This window comes from Pinus tabuliformis, chromosome 6, assembly GCF_031772625.1.
Source record: "Pinus tabuliformis cultivar Carrire ecotype Pingquan chromosome 6, CPIR1, whole genome shotgun sequence".
NCBI lineage: Eukaryota > Viridiplantae > Streptophyta > Pinopsida > Pinales > Pinaceae > Pinus > Pinus tabuliformis.
In genome coordinates this window covers 84,992,654-85,016,502 of record NC_142292.1, presented here as the reverse complement: position 1 = coordinate 85,016,502, position 23,849 = coordinate 84,992,654, and positions in this window count along the sequence as shown.

Here is a 23,849-nt window from a genome sequence, read left to right as displayed (position 1 = left end):
AACGGTCCCCGAAAGCTCCCTTTCCCTTGTTATGGGAGCTTTTGGAGCCTCCCAGATGCACCCTTGTCCATATACAGGGAGCATCGAGGGGTTTAATGCACTAAAACTTCAATTAGTCTTAGGGGTTGGTTAGCTGAGTGGTTGGGATGGCTCCTGGGAGTTTTGTTATTGATGTGGAAGGTCTGTGTGGTGTGTTTCTGCTGATTCCACTTCCTTAAGGTGACTTAGGAAGTTGAATCCCACCATAGTGGCCTCTCGTCGCATATTTACCCTGATTGGTCGATTAATTGGGTAGATGGGGGATGAAGGTGTTACAGAGTAGTATCAGAGAGGGTTGCACTCTCTTTGGGTCATATATAATACCACATAGTGGTATCAGAGCATGATTATGTTCTGCTTGGGTGATGTTTGGTTTCTGTTCTCTTTGGGTCATATATGATACCACATAGTGGTATCAGAGTGGGTTGCGCTCTCTTTGGGTCATATATGATACCACAGAGTGGTATCAGAGCATGGTTCACCCCTCAGACTGGGTGGGTGGTGTCTTGGTCATGCATGTTAGGATATTCCGACACATAGGAAATAGTTAAGTACAACTTGGTCTAGTATAGAGTTAGGTAAAGTGTGTTTCTTTACCATTGTACATTTTGTAACTTACAATCTGACGGTCACGATATGTAGTGATCTGATGGTTCATTCTCTCCTCGGTATTACCGACACTTGATCCGTGGCTTGACACCAGATTGGTCCATGAATTCTATTTAAAGCGCATGGAGGGTCATTTGTAGGGTAATCCGTGCATGAGAGAAACATATGTAAATTTTCATTCTTTTATTAATAAATTGCCTGAAGTGGCCGCGTTGGCTTAGGCCGTGGACTATTTCCCTCTTTGAGGGTTTTAACCACGTCAAAATACTGGTGTATTGATCTGCGATCTGGTTGTGAGCGGTGTCCTTTTGGTGTTCTGTCTGAGGAACTTACCCTATAAATTCCTACAATGCATTCATGTCGGTTGCATATGTGTTCCTTATGCTTGTAGTCCATGTGCTTGTCACATTTGCATGGTGTTGATCATGGTTGTAGTGATGTCGCCATGTGAAGGTTGATGGTGTTGTTTTGGGATGTGTCGTCATGAGTGTATGGTTGTATGTGCATTTGTTATGCATGTCAATGTCTATATGGTTTTATGCATGCATTGTCATGGTTATGGTTATGCATGTATGGTAGGTCAAACATGCATTGTGAGGTCATTGTATGCAATTAGATCATCATAATAATATTGGTATGTTATGATACTAATGTGTTGGTTGAGATAGAGTAGGAGATGTAGATCATTAAAGTAAAGTTGCAACAATGGACTTCGGGGTAAGATCATATCATCATACAAGTTTGTATGGTGAGCATGCAGGTATGTTGGTTAATGTTTGTTATAAGCATTAGGGTTACTGATATGATGGTCATTCTATTTTTATTATGGTTACATGTATGATACATGCTATTTGATTAGTGTAGTCATATGCACATTTCGGATAGTCATGAATGATAGTAACTTGTGGTTGTATGCATTTCTATTGTTCTTTTATGATAGTTAACATGCTTATTATGTTATATGTTGATGATGAGCATGTTATATGTTAACTTCTTGTTGTTACATGTTAGTTAATTATTAGGGTTATACATTAAGATCTTGATGTTATATGTATCATGCTAAATTGGATTGGCATATGCAGATGGTTAGGGTTATGACATTAAGGTATGAGTTTGACTATGTCATCTATTTGATGTTTGAGTGTTTGATTATGTCACCTAGTTGATTTATTTAACATGGTATGTTTCCAAGTTGGTTGAATTGATGAATTTCATAATATGACTATATGTATGTAAGATTTCTTGAAGGCATGATCTTGTTTTAATTTGGTTTTACTCACACATATGTGCTGAGATCACTGATATGTACTTGAGTGTAAGTAGGTGACAATTGTGGCATTATGTCTAATGACTACAAGTTGACTATGAATTACGACATGATTGTTAGTCTTGGTAAAGGTTGATTTCAAATTAGTAGATATGTTTTCTTGATCTTTGGAAAATGTGGTTGACATGTGTGTTCAGTTAAAAGGAAGCGTGATTGGCACAACAAGGTAAGATAATTGGTATATTGTTACACTTATTTATGCACTGACAATTATGTGTTATGGAAGTATGATACAGAGAATTGCATGGAAAAGAAATTTCTATGGAATCTTGAAGAAGGCTCAGGTTGAGCTTTCCCTTGGAAGCACAGGGAACCGATGGGGGTTGAGTCATGGTGTCTGTTAAGAGTCTTGTGATTTTGATACCTTGTCATTTTCTTGCACATGATTTGCAGTTTTGTTATGTCTAGTGCATAATCATGCCACTTTTCTTGCAGTGTCGTATTGTTATTTGTTTTCATGATTTTCTTCTCGTTTGTTTCTTGTTCTTACCTTTTATGTTTTGAGGGCCTTGGGAATTGGTTGGGAAAGAAGAAAGTTGATGGAACTCTGGGAGATATGTTTGGAACCCAACAAGTAATGAAAGACTTAGATGAAGTTGGCACATGTATAAGGGAAGTTGAAGGTAAGAGTATCACAGTCAGCTAACTTGGTTGGGTCTATTAATGTAAATGGATGGTGGTAGGACAATCATGAGAAAGCTAACAGGAAAGGTAAAGTCAAAGGATGTGAGGCATCCGATTCCTTGGCTATCTTGGGAATGGTTTTTCTCAATGTCGTGCATGTTGTGCATGGATAAAGGGAATTCTCTTAACCTTGACTTTATGATATTTGGTAATTATGTTGTGATCATGTTTATGTTAATGTTTATATAATGCATGTATATATGTATGTATGTATGTCGTTGTCTGACATGATAATGATTGTTTTATGTTGATGTTTATATGTATATACATATATATGTATGTATGCATACCGTTGTCTGACAAAGTCATCAGGAATCATTCTTGTGGAGGAATGATTGCTTATGCAAGTGAATGGCATGAAGAGATTCTCAGTTCATAAGGAATCAAGTGGGAAGAATAGCCTGAATCATGTGGATATGAATTGATATTATGTGATCATACTATGTTTATGTTTATGTTATGGATAGACTAATGTTGAGAGATACATCAGCGGAATGAAAACATCGTGATCCGCGACATGTTAGGATAAGCATGGATGGCAAAGAGACATTGCAAGAAAGGTTGCTTGGTAGAGGTAGTGCAGTCTTGGATGTGCAGTTCTATTGTTGTGTATATGTTGTGCATATTTTATATTCAGTGATTATACCTATGGTTTTGTTTGCATATTGCATATGTAGTGCTGGGTATAGATGGTTCTATGTACATGTTGGATATGCGGTGATGTGTACATATCGTATTGTGCACATGATGGATATGAAACGTTGTGTGCATATGGTGTTGTGCGCATGTTGGATATGTAGTGTTGTATACATATGATGTTATGTACATGTTGTATATGTAGTGCTATGCACATATGATGTTGTGTGCATGTTGTACAATTGGTACTATGTACATATGGTGTTGTGTGCATGATTGTACATATGGTGTTGTGTGCATGTCGTGTTGTGTACATGTTGTACATGTGGTGTTGTGTGCATGTGGTGTCATGTACATGTCGTGCATGTGTACTATGTACATGTGGTATTGTGTACACGTTGTACAGGTGGTGTGGTGTACATATGGGATTGTGTACACGTTGTCCAGGTGGCTGTCGTGTACATGTGATGTTGTGTACATGTTGTGCAGCTGGTACTATGTATATGTTATAAATATGGTATTATTGTACATGTGGTATTGTGCACATTTCGTACATGTTGTGTTGTGGGCATGCGGTACTATGTATGTGCATTGTGTAGTCGTGGTATCGTGACATATGTATTCATTGTGTTGTACTTTGTGTACGTATTTTTGTTGTGTTCTACATCGGGTGTAGGTGTATGTATTTTGTTGTGGTGTACAATAGATGTAGGAGTACGTATTATGTTGTGTTGTACATTGGGTGTAGGTGTATGTGTGGTATGTCAGTGGTAGGTGCATGTATTGCATGGCATTGTATGTATGTGATGAACACTATGTGTACGTGCACATGGTTAAGGAGAAGGCACTGGGTGTTGTTTGGGTGTGGCAACCAATCTAGTGTATGTATGGAATAAGGACAAAGGTAGAAGCCAAGGATTGATTAAAGGATAAGTATCAGTATTTTATTTCATTTTACTATGCATGTGATTTATGATTCTGGACTATGATGATTACATGTGATCTATGATTATGGTTTATGATGGTTACATGTGATTTATGATTTTGATCTATGATGGTTGTGTTTTAAGCTAGCCTTAAGTGATATGTTTATACATGATTATTTGGTCAAAGATGCTAGTTTTGCTTATTGTGATAGGAAGTAAACGAGATTGCAAGTGTACATTATTGATGAGCTACTAATGAGGTATGATGTGAATTTCTTTCAATTTATTTTAAATATAATGGAAGTTATGTGCTTGGTATAGGAAAGCATGGGAAATGCTCACGTTGGGTGGTTGAAACTGACTGCAAGAATTAGCGGCATCAATGGAAAAAATTGGAATAAGCAACAATATGCTAGTAAAGATCTTCAGGAGTAGGGCCATTGTGGGAGACTTGTACCCAATAGTGTCCATTGATTTCCATGAGCATGATATATGTTGGGGAAATTGTATGTGTTATAATTCTAACATTAAATTATCAATTCGAGACTCGTAAGCTTCGAGGCACAAGCGTAGGTAACACATGAAAAGAGCATTTAACCTAAATTAGAGTGCGAAATCAATTTATTGTTTTACTGCTATAAAATAATACCAATTACTACTATAAAATAAATTCTTAAAAGAACACACCATACACTTGTTAAAAAAGAACACCTCTAATGGCAATTCTAACTTGAAAGATCTATTAAAAGAAACTCATTGCAACTTAATTTGTGAAAAACCTTCAATTTAAGACTCCTAATCTAAATGAAATAAATCATTCGAAAGAAAGCTCACTCTTCATAATCATGAAGCTCATAATTGAAATTCAAAAGTAAATGAAAGCCAAATCACTCTGCATTAAACTGATATCTCTACTTGCGCAATCGAATTCAAACTCTGTTAATTTTAGGTATGTTCTATGCTTAGAGCAATTTACTTCAATTTTCATACTAGCCCAATCTCAATATTCAGATTAGCAATCACATCAGCATGATAGTAAAGTGCAGATAGAACATAAACATAAACAACAGAAGACAAGCCAAGACAAGATGACACAAGATGTGGCACCAGCCAGGGACTAATCCCAGTGTGGGGAAACCCTTGATCAATTCTTCTTATATTCTTCAATAGTTCAGTAGAGAGAGAGAGATAGTACAAATACATTTGTAGTCAATACTTGACTTGCCAAAATAGGAGATTAGACATCAGAGATCTTCACCATGAATATGACACAATAGATCTGATGAAAAGGACTGAAGATATGCAGCAGATGGTAGGTCTAGAACAACTCAACCAATTACCCCAAAATACTGAAGCTTTCCTTCCATAAGACTCTCCTTCCTTTGTTGCTTCACTGATCATGACAAGGCTGCCCATCTAGAAACTTGTATACGCTGAAATGACTGAAGCATATCTTGGAAAACCTGATTGTTGGTTAGGGTACAAACCCAGTGTGCTACAGAACCCCATAGTCCACCTATAAACAATGACTAGCCTTCATACAATCCTCCAATGAAATGCTGCATTATAGGACTGCTTACCTTATGAATGCAACTCCTAAAAGGGTCTCCAACTACTGGCTAGGGCCTAGCCCAGCAACGGACTGAAACTTGATCCCATCAAATAGTGACCCAATCAGCTCTTAAACTACATTCCATTGCTCCTCCTTTTAGCGGCTTCTTCTACTCTTCAAATCGTGCTCAAGAACAACATTAACATGCCCAAACATCCACGTTGTCACCTACAACTACGTGGCAGTAATGCAGATCCTTCACGTTGTAGTATAACTACTTTGTTGCGGCTTGGTCCAACCTTCTAGCTGTTACTTAAGGTCCCTTTCAAGTTGATATTAGGGCTCTTCTAACTGCGGTTTTAGACCTCCTTTTAGGGCCTCACAAATTGCGGCTACGTGAGATGTGTAAGGCCTTTTTATGACAGAAAATAGAAGTCTTTCTAAACTGTGTATGTGACACTCTTGACAACAGATTATATCTCCTCCTGAAGCTACATATTAGGGTCTAATAGACTACAGATTTAGTCCTCTTAGAACAACAGATAGAAGTCTCTTCTTTACCTGTGTTTAGGGCTTCTCCTTACATTGGATTAGGGTCTCTTCTAGACATGCGGCTAGGGAAATTTAGGACTACGGCTAGGGCATAATCCTGCAGCTAGATTTCCCTCATTTGACTGCGGCTATGGCAACATTACTTGGACAACGTATAAGTCTCCTTCATAGCTGTGATTAGGACCCATTAGGGCAGTGTATAAGACTGCAGCTAGGGCATGATCCCTGTGGCTATTTTTCCTTCATTTGACTGCGTCTAGGGCAACATTACTTAGACAACATGTTTGTCTCCTTCATAGCTATGATTAGGACTCATTAGGGAAGTGTATAAGACTCATCCATGGCAGCGTTTAAGACTCCTCCATGCTTGCGTCTAGATCTCATTAGGGCAGTGTATAAGGCACTCCCTCTAAATCTTTCTTTCACCAAAACCCAAACCAATGAAGAAAGAGATCACAAGAGGTGTGTGTGTAAAATGACTTGAAGTCCTATTCTATTTATAATAAAACGTTGAGGACAAGTAGGGGTAATTTGGTTGCTAGCCGACCTTGATGAATTGTCACATAACACAAATAAATTCATATCTCCATGACTACATGTCGGAATCAGGTGATCTTTAGATCAATCCTACACCTCTCAATGAGAGGAATCCAAGAAAAATATCAGTGCTCATAAATAAGAGACCTACATGGAGTTTTGCCCTAGTTGCCAATTTTATCACTCCCTCTCAACTAGGGAGAACTCCATCTGCTAATCCATCTGTCAATCACTACTATCTTTGCCATCAGTGCACTACTCTACTCTTCTCTACTTTACTGAACTAAGAAGAAGAAGAAGTGATTGAAAATGTGTCATACCATTCTCTACTGATCCGAAGTCAGTCCCATATAAAGAGAGTGTCTCATACCTTTCTTATTGATCTGAAATCAGTTCTAAATAAAGAGAGTGTCTCATACCACTCTTACTAATCCGAAATTAGTTCCAAATAAAGAGAGTGTCTCATACCACTATTACTAATCCAAAATCAGTTCAAAATAAAGAGAATGTCTCATACCACTCTTACTGATCCGAAATAAATTCCAAATAAAGAGAGTGTCTCATACCACTCTTACTAATCCGAAATCAGTTCCAAATAAAGAGAGTGTCTCATACCACTCTTACTGACCCGAAGTCAGTTCCAATTGATCCCATATCAATATCATCCTAGCACAGGGAGTACGGTAGTACACGATGCGGCCATCGGTAGTACTATGGTATGTATCCTAATTTCCCTTCTCATTGGCCATATGAGAGGTACTTCCCATGAGTCCCAAACTGCATGGGTAGGATGTCTCAGCAGGAGAAGAATGAACCACTCATCCTGCCTACATGTCGCCATGGGGTATCCCAAGGGAAGGCTGAACCACTTACCTTGTACATAAAAAATCACTAGGGGAAGGCTGAACTACTCACCCTATGATTGTGTCTCAGCAAGAGAAGGATGAACCAATCATCCTGCCTACATAGCAAACCACTAGGGGAAGGCTAAACCACTCACCCTATGGTTTCTCATCGCTCCAAGAAGTACCCCCAAGCCCCTCGGAGCTCCCAAAGCTCAATGTCCATGACATACAGGACCCTCAGGAGAGGGTTTCTCCATGACACCTAGTCGTTCTCGAAAAGTCAAGAATTTGACCTTTCCTAGGGGCTTCATCAGAATATCAACAACCTACAAATCAATCCCAAATGTGATGGAGCCATATTGCTCCTCGTTGTACCATATCCCAGATAAAGTGGTACCTGATGTCTATATGCTTGGAGTGATCATAGAACACGAGATTCCTTAACATTCAAATCCTACTCTGGTTGTCACAAAAGATCACAGTGGTATCTAGAACGTGTCTAAATAGATCACTGAAGAGCTTCAAAAACCATCAAAATTTACAGGAGGTCACACTCTCAGCTATGTATTAAGCCTCAACGGTGCTCAAAGCAACCAACTTTTGCTTCCTGCTCATCCAGGATATTGAGGCAGATCCCAAAAAGAAACAACACCTAGAAGTGCTTTTGTGATCAATCACATTGCTTGCCTAATCAGTATCAAAATAACCATGTAGCCTCACATTTCTAGCAGTGTATCTTAGACTATGAGTGATTGTGCCCCAAAGATATCTCAGAAGATTCTTGGCACCAATCCAATGTAAGTGATTAGGCTTAGCCATATGTTGGCTCAACATGCTAACTACAAAACATATATCCGGACTAGAGTTCACCAAGAACATCAATGCTACCATGAGTTAAATAAACTCAGAGGCATTTCCCCAATTAGGTCCAACAACACTATTGCATAACTTATTAAAGTTGAGCTCTATCGAGGTAGTCACGGGCTTGCAGTCCACCATTCAAATTCGGAATCCAACTCCCTCTTACTTTTGCAAATGAGAGGGCCTGCACCTGTCAGAAAGAGGTTGTCCACATAAGGTACCAGTATGAGAGGTCTATCATCCACAAACTTAAAGCAATGGTTTGGATCAGCTTCACTCCTAGTGAATCTTAGCTTCATCAGATATCCTCTCACACCAAGCCTGGGGTGCTTGCTTTAAATCATAGAGAGCTTTCTTCAACTTGCATACATGAGATTCCCAATCATGAATCTCAAACCCCTCAGGTTGTTCCACATTTGTGGTCTTGCTATTACATGAGGGGAATGGTCCCCTTGTAAGATTTCCTTTGGTACATCTCGGACATGTACCTTCATTCTATTTTTTGAATTCAAACATCCTTGTCACTATCTGACTCACATCATGTAGGGCCTTACAATAAAGATGGGCAGACCTTCGGTGCCATTGAAGAGATGTGTCACACAACATGGTCCCAATGGACTTCCTACAACTTGATACAAATTTCCAACCCTGAACCCAAGAGTAAAAGCATCTTTTAAAATTCATTTTCCAAACACATACCTTTCCATCGATGAATGCCACCTTGTAACCTTTGTCTTCCATTGCCGAAATGGACACAGGTTCTTCTTACGATCAGGTACATAAAGAAATTCTTGCGAGTTACCATGATTCAATTGAAGAGTAGCATTCCCTACACCCTTTACGGGATAGGTGGCATCGTCTCCAAGTATAATCTCCAAGTTTGTTTCCTTCTCTGTCAGATTAGAGAGCGCTTCCTTATATCCGGTGAAGTGCCTTGAGGCACCACTATCAATAAGCCAATATCCCAACGAGTCCAGAGGAGAGGTAGAGGAGAGGGCCGATATAAGATAATACTCATTTTTCTTATCAAAAACAACATTTGATTCTTCATACTTGGAATTCCTTTCTTTCTTGGAGAGTTGGCCATTTCCTTGATGTCTTCCATTCCTTTTTCATTTTCCATTATACCTGTCATTCATTCGATCATTGAAGATGCCCTCGGAATGATTTTGATCATCATCATGTGATGTGCCCCTTCTATTTGGACACTGTTATGAAACCAGCTCAAGAAAAGATAGAAAAGAAAGATCAACGCCTTAGAATTCAGCCTCTTCGAGGGGGCAACCTCCTTTACATTACATAAATGAACAATTCTTGGATGATACAAATGAAAATACCTCCTTTCTATATATAGGAGTCTAAGTGGTCCCAATACAATCCAAGCCTACATAACAATAATATTGTAGGGCACAACAATAACAATAGTGGGCTTCTATGTGGCACAATAGTAACAATATGGGGGTAATAGGGGCACAACAGTATAAATAAGGGGTATAACTACAATAGTAATGGGGTAATCACTAGTATTATAGGGACCCAACATGCCCCTCTCCTTCAAAAAAGTGTTGTCCTCAACGCTTGAGTAGTTCTGGATACTTCTGCATAAAATTCTCATCCTCCCATGTGGAATCTTCAGTGGATAAGTTCTTCCACTTGATAAGATACTCTGAAATTGATCGATTTCGTAGCTGTCGAGTTCTTGTTTCTGTGACTGCTTCCGGTTCCAATATAATTTTTCCTTCCTCATCAAGTTCTGGCAATATTGTTTGAATTGGGAGCTTGTCACCTATAACCTTCTTTAAACATGAAACATGGAAGACTGGGTGCAATCGAAAAGCTGCAGGAAGCTCCAATTTGTATGCCATAGTACCAATCTTTTGCAACACCTTGTACGGACCATAATACTTTGGTGATAATTTATTATGCTTCTTAGCTTGCTTTAGGGACATTTGCTTATATGGTTGTAGCCGTAGGAATACCCAATCACCTACATCAAAACTTCTTTCACTGCGATGTTGATCTGCCTGTTGTTTCATTCTATTTTGTGCCAACACGAGGTTATCCTTTAAGAGTTGGAGGACTTGTTGTTGATGTTCGATGTGATGTTCCACTGCCTGAACCTTAGAATTTTCTCTTAAATATGATGTGATGGATGGTGGTTGATACCCATAAAGTGCCATAAATGGGGTCATTTTTGTTGCTGTATGGAAGGAAGTGTTATACCACCATTCAGCCAGAGGCAACCATTTGACCCATTGTGTCTGTTTATCAGATACAAAGCAACGAAGATATCCTTCCAAACATTTGTTTACTATCTCAGTTTGCCCATCAGATTGAGGATGATAAGATGAGCTATGAGCTAACTGAGTACCAAGAGAAGAAAATAATTCTGTCCAAAAATTTCCAGTGAAAATGGGATCTCTGTCACTTACAATAATCTTTGGGTTTCCATGTAGCTTTTGAACTGTTTCCATAAATGCAGTAGAAACTGTACTGGCTTTAAATGGATGTGATAATGCACAAAAGTGTGCATACTTGGTAAGTCTGTCAACTACCACCATGATGACACTCTTTCCCTCAGACTTGGGTAAACCTGTGATAAAATCCATTGAAACCTCCTCCCAACGTTGGCTTGGAATGGATAAAGGTTGTAATAGACCCGATGTCTTAATTGTTTCAACTTTATTTTGCTGGCAAACCAAACATTACGCCACAAACTTTTGAATATCTGATTTAAGGCCCTCCCAAAAAAATTCCTTCTTAACCCTGTGGTAAGTTTTTAAAAATCCTGAGTGCCCTCCTAAGGGAGAAGTGTGCAATTCCATAAGAATCTTTTGTTTTAGCTGGGAATTCTTACAGAGGTATAAGCGATCTTTGTACCATAACGAATCATTTTTCTAGCTAAATGTATCAGAAGTACTGGAATCTTGTTGTAGCTTTCAAATAAGTGCCCACACTTCTTCGTCATTCTTCCATTCCTCCCTTGCTTCATTTATCCAATCTGGTTGGATAATAGAAATGGCACACAACCATGCTTCCACATCCTCATCCTTTCTTGAGAGTGCATCTGCCACCACATTTTGCTTCCCTTTTTTGTAGATGATTTCAAAGTCATAACCCAACATCTTTGTGACCCACTTTTGTTGCTCTTCAGAGGATAATCTTTGTTCTAAAAAGTATTTAAGACTATCATGATCCGTTTTTACCTTGAAGTGTCTTCCCATTAGGTAGGGTCGCCATTTCTTAAGTGCATGGAGTATTGCCAACATTTCCTTCTCATAAATAGCTTTGCTTAAAAACTTTCCCTTGATTGGACGACTTTCAAAAGCAATGGGTCTTTCATCTTGCATTAGAACAGCACCAATTCCATTTCCCGAAGCATCACATTCCACAATAAAGGTTTTTGTGAAGTCCGGTGTAGCTAAGACTGGTGCTTGGCACATTGCCTCTTTAAGATGTTCAAAGGCCTTTGTTGCTTCCGGAGTCCATGAAAATGAATCTTTCTTCAATAATGTTGTTAGAGGTGCTGCTATTCTCCCATAATTCTTAACAAACTTGCGATAATACCCTGTCAACCCAAGAAATCCTCGCAGATGCTTTATGGATGTGGGGATTTTCCATTCCTTAATGGCTTTAATTTTGCTAGGGTCTACCTTAACTCCTTCATGAGATACAATATGACCCAAATATTCCACCTCCTGGACTCCAAAGAAACATTTGGATCTTTTTGCATATAATTGTTTCTCCTCCAATAGTTGTAGCACCCTGTCAACATGTTCAACATGATCCTTCCAAGACTTGCTGTAGATTAGTATATCATCAAAAAATACTAACACAAATTTTCTAAGGAATGGTTTGAAAATTGAATTCATCAAACCTTGAAATGTTGAAGGTGCATTGGTAAGGCCAAAAGGCATGACAAAAAATTCATAATGACCCTCATGAGTTCTAAATGTCATTTTTGGAATGTCTTCAATCTTCATTCTGATTTGATGATATCCCGAACGAAGATCCAACTGGTGAAGTAATTGATCCGATGCAATTCATCCTCAATTCATCATATACATCAATAACAGGAATGGAACTTATCTTTAATTGAGCTTGTTGAGAGCTCCCTATAATCTGGACACATGCGCCATGATCCATCCTTCTTGTGCACCAATACTGTTGGAGCTGAGAAAGAACTTTGACTCGGTTGAATTATACCAGCCTCTAGCATTTCTGCAACCATATGTTCAATTTCACTTTTTTGGACATAGGGATATCTGTACGGCCTGATGTTTGGAGGAACACTTCCTGGATCAGATGAATAGCATGATCATGATCACGCATAGGTGGGAGGCCCTTGGGAGTCTCAAATACCTTGGAATGATTGTCCAAGACTTTTTGGAGATCTGGAGAAATAGATGATTCCAATGTGGAAACATCTAGCGAGCATAATTGTGCAATTACACCTCTTTGCTCCTTTTTTAGAAGCTTTGTCATACCATGAGAGATGATTATCTTTCCTGGTTTCCCTGCAATACCCCTTAATTCAACTTCCTTTCCTTCCGCAGAAAATTTGATGAAAAGTTCTTGAAAATTAAAAGCTATTGTACCCAAGGATTGTAGCCATTAGACTCCTAGTACAACATCCGCACCTCCCATTGGAATGGAAAGCATTGGGCTAGTCAATACATATTCTCCCATGGATAGCTTGATATTATGGCACTTTCCAGAGCAATTTATTGTTCCTCCATTTGCAATCATCACTTGACACTCTGGTGCTGGATATAGGAAGCAATTCAATTCTTTTGCTACCCTATAATTAATAAAATTGTGGGTGCTTCCTGAATCAATCAACACTATTACCTTTTTCTTCTTGATTTGTCCTTCTATCTTGATGGTTTGAGGAGTGGTAATTCCCGCCAATGCATTACAAGATATGGTCGGATTTATTTGTTCTTCATCTAGGCTTCGTTCCTGGAATATATCCTCTTCTTTTGACCTTTCTTGCTCCTTTTCTTCTTCCTCTTCACAATCTATGTAGAATAATTTCTTCTCAGCACACTTATGACCTTTTGTGTATTTGCTATCACAATTGTAACAAAGCCCTTTTGCTCTTTTTTCTTCCAATTGTTGTGGTTTCAACCTTGTAGGTTGTGGAAGACTATGGGCAACACTTCCATCTTTATAGTTGTGAATGGTATGCTTCCTACTTGCCATAATTTTGCTTTCCATTTTTCTTGCTAACCTGAATGCCTTCTCTAATGAATCAGGTTCCCAAAGGCGCACATCATGTTGGATATTATCCTTTAAAGACCCTATGAACACATCAATCCTATGCTCCTCTGGAATATCTTTACCCTTATGTTCAATTTTTGGAACTCCTCAATGTGCTCCATTATTGAACCCTTTTGTTTGAGACTTATCAATTGGCTAAAAAAAGTGTTGCTTTTTGTATCCTCATAATGTGCTATCAATTCTTCCGTAAAAATTGCCCAAGTGATAAATTGTTTACGAGAACAAAGCCATTGATACCATATAAACTGATTTGGTTCCAAATATAAAGTTGCCATACGTACCTTTTGTGTGTTTTGCACATTATTGAGATCGAAGAATTGCTCCATCTGTAATATCCATGTGGCGGGATCCTTGCCATCAAACTTCCTCATATCGATTTTTGGAACATGGTGAGTCTTCGATCCAACATTAGAGTCTATGGAATCATGATTAACATTTCTTTTGTTCTCATCATGAGTTTCCTTTACTACCTTTTCACCATTAGTAAGTATTTCTTGTAGAAAATTTGTCAAATCTGTCTTCAAATCTGTCTTCAAATCTGCCATGTTTGTCTTCAAATCTGTCTTCAAATCATCCATCTTAGCTTCCATGCCCTTCATCTTAGATTCCATGCCATTTATCTTAGATTCCACACCATTTATCTTAGCTTCTGTTAGCTTTTGTGAGCGTGACATATGTTGCACTTGTTCTTGTAATTTTGATATATCATGTAGCATTTCTTCCTCTTCTTCATGAGTCATGCTAGAGCTTTCAGGTTCCTTACTAGATGTTTGCATTTTCTTTCCTCGGGGCATCAGTTACCGATAATAATGCTTTACTATGCCCTTTGAATTCCGTTAAACCAAGCTTACACAAAAATTAAAAAAAAAAACTACACACCTTTTTTCACTTTATAGAAGCCTGATATTGAATCTGATGTATCTCTGTAATTTCAGATCATCCAATTCTGAAGTTGCAACCTGTAGTAGCCTTCTGCGTCCTCTTTCCAATGCCACAAGTCTGAGCCCAATTGGATTCTCCAAGGAAGAGTTATGTGAAATCTCCCACAGTGACTTGCTTTTAGACTGGTTCAGTAGAGCGAACTTGTACGACGTGCCACGAGTCACTGTTTCAACCTTTGAATTTGAAAAACACAGAAACGAAACTAAAGTCCGTCCTCTTTCTGTAACTTTTTACGAAATTTCAATCTGATCCTCAGAGAGAGAGTTATGAAGATTTTCCTCAGGTCACCTGTTTTGAATGTAATTCAGGAGTCTACAAAAAGGCCAACTTCCTCAGATCATATCGCCGAAAATATCGCGCGAAAAGCTCTGAAATTTGGACCCAAGGTTTAGCGCCAATTCTTCTCAAATGGGTTTTTTTTGCGACTTTGAAAACGTCACAGAAAAAAAGTTATAGAGAAAATGCCACGATGACCTGTTTGGAGCAGCGAAACCCTAGAATCCAAAGCTCTGATACCAAATGTTATGAAACCAGCTCAAGAAAAGATAGAAAAGAAAGATCAACGCCTTAGAATTCAGCCTCTTCGAGGGGGCAACCTCCTTTACATTACATAAATGAACAATTCTTGGATGATACAAATGAAAATACCTCCTTTCTATATATAGGAGTCTAAGTGGTCCCAATACAATCCAAGCCTACATAACAATAATATTGTAGGGCACAACAATAACAATAGTGGGCTTCTATGTGGCACAATAGTAACAATATGGGGGTAATAGGGGCACAACAGTATAAATAAGGGGTATAACTACAATAGTAATGGGGTAATCACTAGTATTATAGGGACCCAACAGACACTCCCTCGGATAATGGCCAAATTTGTTGCAAGTAAGGCATAGATACAAACTTTCCATTGTAGTGACCTTTAGGTAGGCCACGAGACGCTTGTCAATGGAATCTCTGATAATCTTCTTCACTTTGACTTCACCCTTGGTGTATTTTTTATTTGGAGCAATTGGTGCATTTGTTGGAGGCTCAGGGATTTTACCCTTCACATAATCGAGCACTTCTTTCTCTTCCAATTCAGCTGGGAAATGGGATGAGCAACCCATTTAGCCTTTTACCTTGTCCAACTGTATTCGGTGATTTCTCTTTCACTCTTTCTTGGGCTTTGTCTTCACCTCAGCTCTGATACTAGGTTAATTTTAGATATTTTCTATGCTTAGAGAAATTTACTTCAATTTTCATATTAGCCCAATGTCAATATTCAGATTAGCAATCACATCAACATGATAGTAAAGTGCAGATAGAGCATAAACATAACTAGTAAAAGACAAGCCTAGACAAGAGGACACAAGATGTGGCACCAGCCACGGAAAAACCCCAATGTGGGGAAACCCTTGATCAATTCTTCTTATATTCTTCAATAGTTCAACAAAGAAAGAGATAGTACAAATACATTTGAATTCAATACTTGACTTGCCAAAATAGGAGATCAGACATCAGAGATCTTCACCATGAAGATGACACAATAGGTCTGGTGATAAGGAATGAAGATATGCAATAGATGATAGGTCTAGAACAACTCAACCAATTACCCCAAAATACTGAAGCTTTCCTTCCATTAGACTCTCCTTCCTTTGTTGCTTCACTGATCATGACAAGGTTTCCAATCTGGCAACTTGTATACGTTGAAAGGACTTAAGCATATCTTGGCAAACCTGATGATTGGTTAGGGCACAAACTCAGTGTGTTGCAACACCCCAAAGTCCACCTATAGACAGTGACTAGCCTTCATACAATCCTCTAATGAAACATTGCATTATAGGACTACTTACTTTATGAATGCAACTCCTATAAAGGTCTCCAACTACTCGCTATGTCCTGCGGCCTAGCCCAACAATGGACCGAAACTTGATCCCTTCAAACAGTGACCCAATCAACTCTTAAACTATAGTCCATTGCTCCTCCTTTCAGCGGCTTCTTCTTCTCTTCAAATCGTGCTCAAGAACAACATTAACATGCCCAAACATCCACGCTGTCACCTACAACTACGTGGCATTAACACAGATCCTTCACATTGTAGTATAACTACTTTGCTGCGGCTAGGTTCAACCTTCTAGCTGTTACTTAGGGTCCCTTTCAAGCTGAGATTAGGGCTCTTATGGCTGCAATTTTATGCCTCCTTTTAGGGCCTCACAAATTGTAGTTAGGTGAGATGTGTAAGGCGTTTTTATGACAGCAAATAAAATTATTTCTAAACTATGTATGTGACTTTCTTGACAGTAGATTATGTCTCCTCTTGAAGTTGCGTATTAGGGTCTAATAGACTGCAGATTTAGTCCTCCCAGAACAGTGGATAGAAGTCTCTTCTTTAGTTGCATTTAGGGCTTCTCCTTACAGTGGATTAGGGTCTCTTTTAGACATGCAGCTAGGGAACTTTAGGACTGCGGCTAGGGTATGATCTCTACAGCTATATTTCCTTCATTTGAATGCAACTAGGGCAAAATTACTTGGAAAATGTATAAGTCTCTGTCATGGCTATGATTAGGGATCATTAGGGCAGCGTATAAGACTCCTCCATGGCAGCATATAAGACTCCTCCATGAATGTGCCTAGATCTCATTAGGGAAACATATAAGGCACTCCCTCTAAATATCTCTTTCACCGAAAACCAAACCAATGAAGAGAGACATCACAAGAGGTGTGTGTGTAAAATGACTTGAAGTCCTCTTCTATTTATAATAAAACGTTGACGACAAGTGGGGGAAATTTGGTTGTTGGCCGACCCTAACGAATTGTCACATAACACAAATAAATTCATATCTCCATGAATACATGTCATAATCGGATGATCTTGAGATCAATCCTACACCTCTTTATGAGAGGAATCCAAGAAAAATACAAGCTCTCATAAATAAGAAGACCCACATGGAGTTTGGCCCTAGTTGCCAATTTTAACACACTCGGAATTGCTCTTACTAAGAAATGATTATGCTATGAAAAACAAGAAAACTTCTAATTGAATGAATTCTAGAATTTTTAATTTCAAATCTACAAGACAGATTTTTAAGTACAAATGATGCTAGATTTAACAGAACAAATTTCTTGATGAAATTCACACTTTGAATGTAAATCCTATGATATAGATAAGCTAAAGGGCCTGTTTCTAGTAGTGGTGGGCTCTTGACACTCTTGGAGGAAGCTTAAACTAACTCAATAAAAATGAAATTCAAAAGACAATAATAATATTTACAAAGAATTTAGAGATGAAGCAAAATTCAATTAAGATGCAATTATTATTACAACAGAGCTTCAATCCATCCTTTATTCCTTCCCTACTTCTCTTCCTTTTACCAACTTCGAAATATTACAATACAAACCATCTTTGAGCCATTTATAAGATCTACAAGGCGAATTAGTCATTTTCCTCAATATGGAAAATTGAACAATACTAACAAACTGACCCCAAAGATATTGACATATCTTCCTAACCATGGCGAATTTTGGAAAATTGTTTGGAGGGAACCTAACTAGTTATATTTTAAACAAAAACCTCTCTCTTATTTGTCTCATTCAAATCCATATCCTCAGAAATCGTGCCCAAATTTGGTTGTTTGACTCTTTTTGCAAGATTCTAGAACTCTGGAAAAACAATCATTTGTTATAAAACTATCTCCAAGACCCGCTTATATCTTTTAGTAAAATTTGAATTTGGTGAAACAATTTTGGATATAGATAACTGGTTATATGGTTAACAAACCCATTTTCTCAAATTTTCCAGATTCGCCTCTTGATGCACGAAAATCAAGGTCAAACTTGGCAGTTTGGAAACTGTGCACATTTTGAGCAGATTTGTTAATTAGCTCCTAGGGACCCACATGTGCGACCTGGTTGCAATCCAACCCATGGGAAGGTATTAAAAAATTATTTTTGACAATAACCTGCCTCTGTTTTCTCTGGAAGTGTGTCGAAATGTCGAAACCCCAAATTGGATATTCTCGTATACTTGTACCAACTAGTTCAACTGACTTGTGAAGAATTTCGGTGATGGGACCCTATGAAAAATGAATTTAGAAAAATTGTCATTACTAAATCATGGAAAAATCATCTTTAGTAATAGAAGAGTCAAGAAAACTAATGATAACCAACCATAGAGTGTAAGATATGTATTTGGTGGCAAGTTATGGAATTATGGTACGAAATGGGTTAAAAGTACATGAATATAGGTTATGAATAGTGGTATTTAATGATGAAAACATGGGCATATTTAAGTCCCAACATCCCCCCATGCTTGAGGATTTGCATGTCCTGATGAAAACAAGGACTTTGCTCATATACAGATTTTATGGCATTGTGGCTTTGGGCAAGGTTGGTTTTTGTGGAGCAACACTACGTGAAGGTTTGAGGTTGTTGGTTCTTGTGGAGTAACACCATTCTTATTTGACTACCATATATTTGATTTTTAGAACAATACAAATTGAGAATAAACAATAGATGTAGTAGGAGGAAGTGATAAATGAGATGATAGGTGGCAATGGAAATGGTGGATGAGATGAGGTGGTGATAGAGATGATAAAATAGGTGCTATAATGGAAATGTTGATACAAAGAACCAAACTACTGCAAATCTGTGTTGAGATCACAAAACCGTATAGTCTTCAACTGCTACACATCTGTGTGCAATCTTGCATATGTGAATATATGGTGTCGATGTTGAACATAAGAAAGAATCTTTGGATTACCGACCATTGAGGAGATCGTTAACCAATGCGAGATATCCCACCTTTGATGTCAATGGCAATCAAGGCACTAGGTACATTCTACTAGCCATAAATAGATTTGTCGAAGTTGATTGGATTGGAGAATTCATCCACTAAGAAACATTGATGTATTTCCTTAGAGGATGACAAGGAGACCTGCCATTAAGGCATGCAGGTTCCCAGGTACCTTATCTAACCCTAACCCTAATCCCAGATAATGTGTTGATGTCGATGGGATAAGGCTTGTTGGTAGATGGGCCTTAAGGATACACATCAACCAACTCGAGTACACACATAATGAAATACATGATTTGAAGAGCGCATACAAATTTACAAAATTTATTGGGAACCTTGCTCACCAGTTACCTGGTTTTCAAGCAAAGTCCCTGTCTAGTTGCGCTAGACAAACTGGTTTTCACAAAAGGACTTATTTTTCTCTTTACTATTTTCATTTATTTATTTACAATGCTAAATTTCCTACTACACTGAAGAAAAGGTGTCCTCCCTCAAGTGAAAGAGAACTTCCAGTGAAGCCATGCGTAGATCAGGTACAAGGATATATTCATGCTCAGATTTAACATATAAGATTTATAATGTACAAGAGCATGAGAAATCAACAACTTTGAAAGACGTGATACAAAGAGTATTTGAATATGAGAGTGGTGCTTTGACTGGATTGTGATCTGGAACCAATGCTCGATGTAATCTTGGTGGTATTGGCCCTTTTCTTCATTCGGACCACTTTGAAAGTCATCCTCGGTCATGCCAGTCAAACTTGGATAATTGGTCTCTGGAATGCATACAAGGCTTGTTGCTGGGCATGGTGAAAGTTCTTCGATCTCAGGTTCAGCTAGATGCTCCCATCAGATTTGGTACATGATTTCTCAATCTCCTTGGTAGATAGGCAAGAGGAATCAAGGGAGATTTCAAAATCCTCTTTTGGCTATGGAGAGACAGATAATTTCTTGAATGTGGTGAAGATGAACTCTTCCTGAGAGGTAGATATCCCAGCTACTGTTAAGATTTGAGAAAGTACTTCGAGGGACATTCTTCAAGCTCTCGATCGTTCTTTGAATTTCTTCTTATGTTTTATGATCCCTGTCTCGCAAGATGGATTAGTACAAAGGGGTTCGTACAACACCCCAAATTTTTTATTTTTTATTTTTAAAGAGCTTTGAAATTTTAACCTAAATGAATCAAAGACTGCTAATTGCAATAAAATTCACCAAACTTGCTTATTTGGACAACCAAACTTTGGAGCAACCCCACAATAGTGGACGCATGGCTCTTCACTCATGTCTTATAGTACTCCATACCCTTTGATTTCCCTACAACTAAGATCACACAAAAACTTGTGAAAGAAACTAAGCACTAATCCCTTTAGCACCTCCCTAGCAATGACACCAAAAATGTTGCGGAAATTGTGTTATAATTCCAACATTAAATTATAAATCTGGGACTCGTAAGCTTCGAGGCACAAGCATAGGTAATGCAAGATCAGAGCATCTAACCTAAATTAGAGTGTGAAATCAATTTATTGTTTTACTGCTATAAAATAACACCAATTACTACTATAAAATAAATTCTTAAAAGAACACACTATACACTTGCTAAAAAAGAATGCCTATGATAACAATTCTAACTTCAAAGATCTATTAAAAGAAACTCATTGCAACTTAATCTATGAAAAACTTTCAATTCAAGACTCCTAATCTAAATGAAATAAATCATTCGAAAGAAAGCTCACTCTTCACAATCAGGAAACTCATAATTGAAATTCAAAAGTAAATGAAATCCAATCAATCTGCATTAAATTGATATCTCTACTTGCGCAATCGAATTCACACTTGGACTTGCTCTTACAAAGAAATGATTATGCTATGAAAAACAAGAAAGCTTCTAATTGAATGAATTCTAGAATTTTTAATTTAAAATCTACAAGATAGAGTTTTAAGTATAGAATGATGCTAGATTTCACACAACAAATTTCTCGATGAAATTCACACTTTGAATGTAAATCCTATGATCTAGATAAGCTAAAGGACTTGTTTCCAGTTGTGGTGGGCCCTTGCCACTCCTAGAGCAAGCCTAAACTAACTCAATAAAAATGAAATTCAAAACACAGTCATAATACTTACAAAGAATTTAGAGATGAAGCAAAATTCAATTAAGATTCAATTATTACATCAGAGCTTCAATCAATCCTTTATTTCTTACATGTTTCTCTTCCTTTTAGAAACTTCAAAATCTTACAATACAAACTATGTCTGAGCCATTTATAATATTTACAAGGCGAATCAGTCATTTTCCTCACTATGAAAAATTGAACAATTTTAACAAACTAACCCCAAAGATATTGGCATATCTTCCTAACCATGGCGAATTTTGGAAAACTGTTTGGAGGGAACCTAACTTGTTACATTTTCAACAAAAACCTCTATTTTATTTGCCTCATTCAAATCCATCTCCTCGAAAATTGTGTCCAAAGTTGGTTGTCTGGCTCTTTTTGCGAGATTCTAGAACTTTGGAAAAAACAATCATTTTTTTTAAACTGCCTCAAAGACCCGCTTATAACTTTTAGAAAAATTTGAATCTGAAAAGTGGTTTTGGATATAGATAATTGGTTATATGGTTAACAAAATTAATTGCTCATATTTTCCATATTCACCTCGAGATGCACGAAAATTGAGGTCAAACTTGGAAGTTTGGAAATTGTGCACATTTTGAGCAAATTCGTTAATTAGCTTCTAGGGACCCACATGTGCGACCTCATTGCAATCCAACACATGGGAAGGTATTAAAATATTATTTTGGACAATAAAACCCCTCGGTTTTCCCGAAAGCATTGTGAAATGTCGAAACCCCAAATTGGATATTCTCGTACTCTACTTGTACCAACTAGTTCAACTGAATTGTGAAGAATTTCAGCGATGGAACCCTGTGACAAATGAACTTAGGAAAAAAGTCATTAGTAAATCATGGAAAAATCATCTTTAATCATAGAAGAGTTAAGAAAACTAATGATAACCAACCATAGAGTGTAAGATATGTATTTGGCGGCAAGTTATGGAATTATGGTATGAAATGGGTTAAAAGTACATGAATATATGTTATGAATGGTGGTATTGAATGATGAAAACATGGGCATATTTAAGGCCCAACAATATGAATAGTACATTGGTTTTAAGGTAGGGATATGCCTTGGTTTTTGGACCTTCTGATGTGAGGAAACCTTGTCGAGGGATGGAATGCCCGAAATGGGGTGCTAGAGAAACTTGGAAGGTGTGTGACTGCACGGAAAGGGGTGACCAGATTGCCCAAGGGACTGTGTAGCAAAGAAGGGAAGGTCATGGATATATTTATTTTTTTCATTAGCTTTGTGTTGTAGCGGCTACAACCACCCTCCAAAATTTTGCATTTGCTTCGTTTTGGAGCCTCCCTCCTCGAAATTATCATAGTTATCTTGCATTGATCATGTACTTGTGTTTATTTGAGTTCATTTGTTGTTTCATATCTTGTGTCCAACTCACTTGTCCCGTCAGTCAACCACAAGAACACCCAGCACTTGGCTCACATTCGGTCGATCAGTTGTCGAGCAAAACTGCGCAAACCTGGAGGACAACTTGTCTTCCCCTCTATAATTGCACAAAGCATCCTAGCAGCTGCCCTGCAATGAGAAATTTCACAGAGTAGGCCAGGCAACCTTTCTCCGGAAATTGCACAAAGCAGGCCATCTTGCATTGCTCTCCAAAAATGCGCAGCTTCAGCCAGTTGTACTACCATCCAAAATTGCACAAAATCCAACCCAACTGCATTGCTCTCTAGAAATGCGCAGAGTATCCCAAGCCAGCTACACTATTCTCCAGAATTGTTCAGAACTGACCAGCTTCACTACTCTCTGTAAATACATAGAGTAGCCTAGTATCATTGCTCTGGAAAATTGCGCAAATCTGGCAAACCATCCAGGGCCTCTCAATCTAGAAACAACGCAAAGGTTTTCGCTCAGTGATTTCCCATCGCATTGGCCAGCAGGTTGTCAGGTTCCCTCTAGAACTGCGCAATATTTCCTTGCATGCCGAACATCTTTTCCCGAAAAATAAAAAAATAACCCTAGATTTTAGGGATCTATTTGTAGCAGCATGAGTTACATGCAAAACCATTTTTATAAACTTCCTGCTAAGTGTTTCTTTTCCTAGATTTGTGGCATATGCGTCATAAACCCTAATTTTGCCAAATATATTTAAAAGATGCCTTAGAGATCATTATTCACATTCAATCTTGGAGATCTGGCATT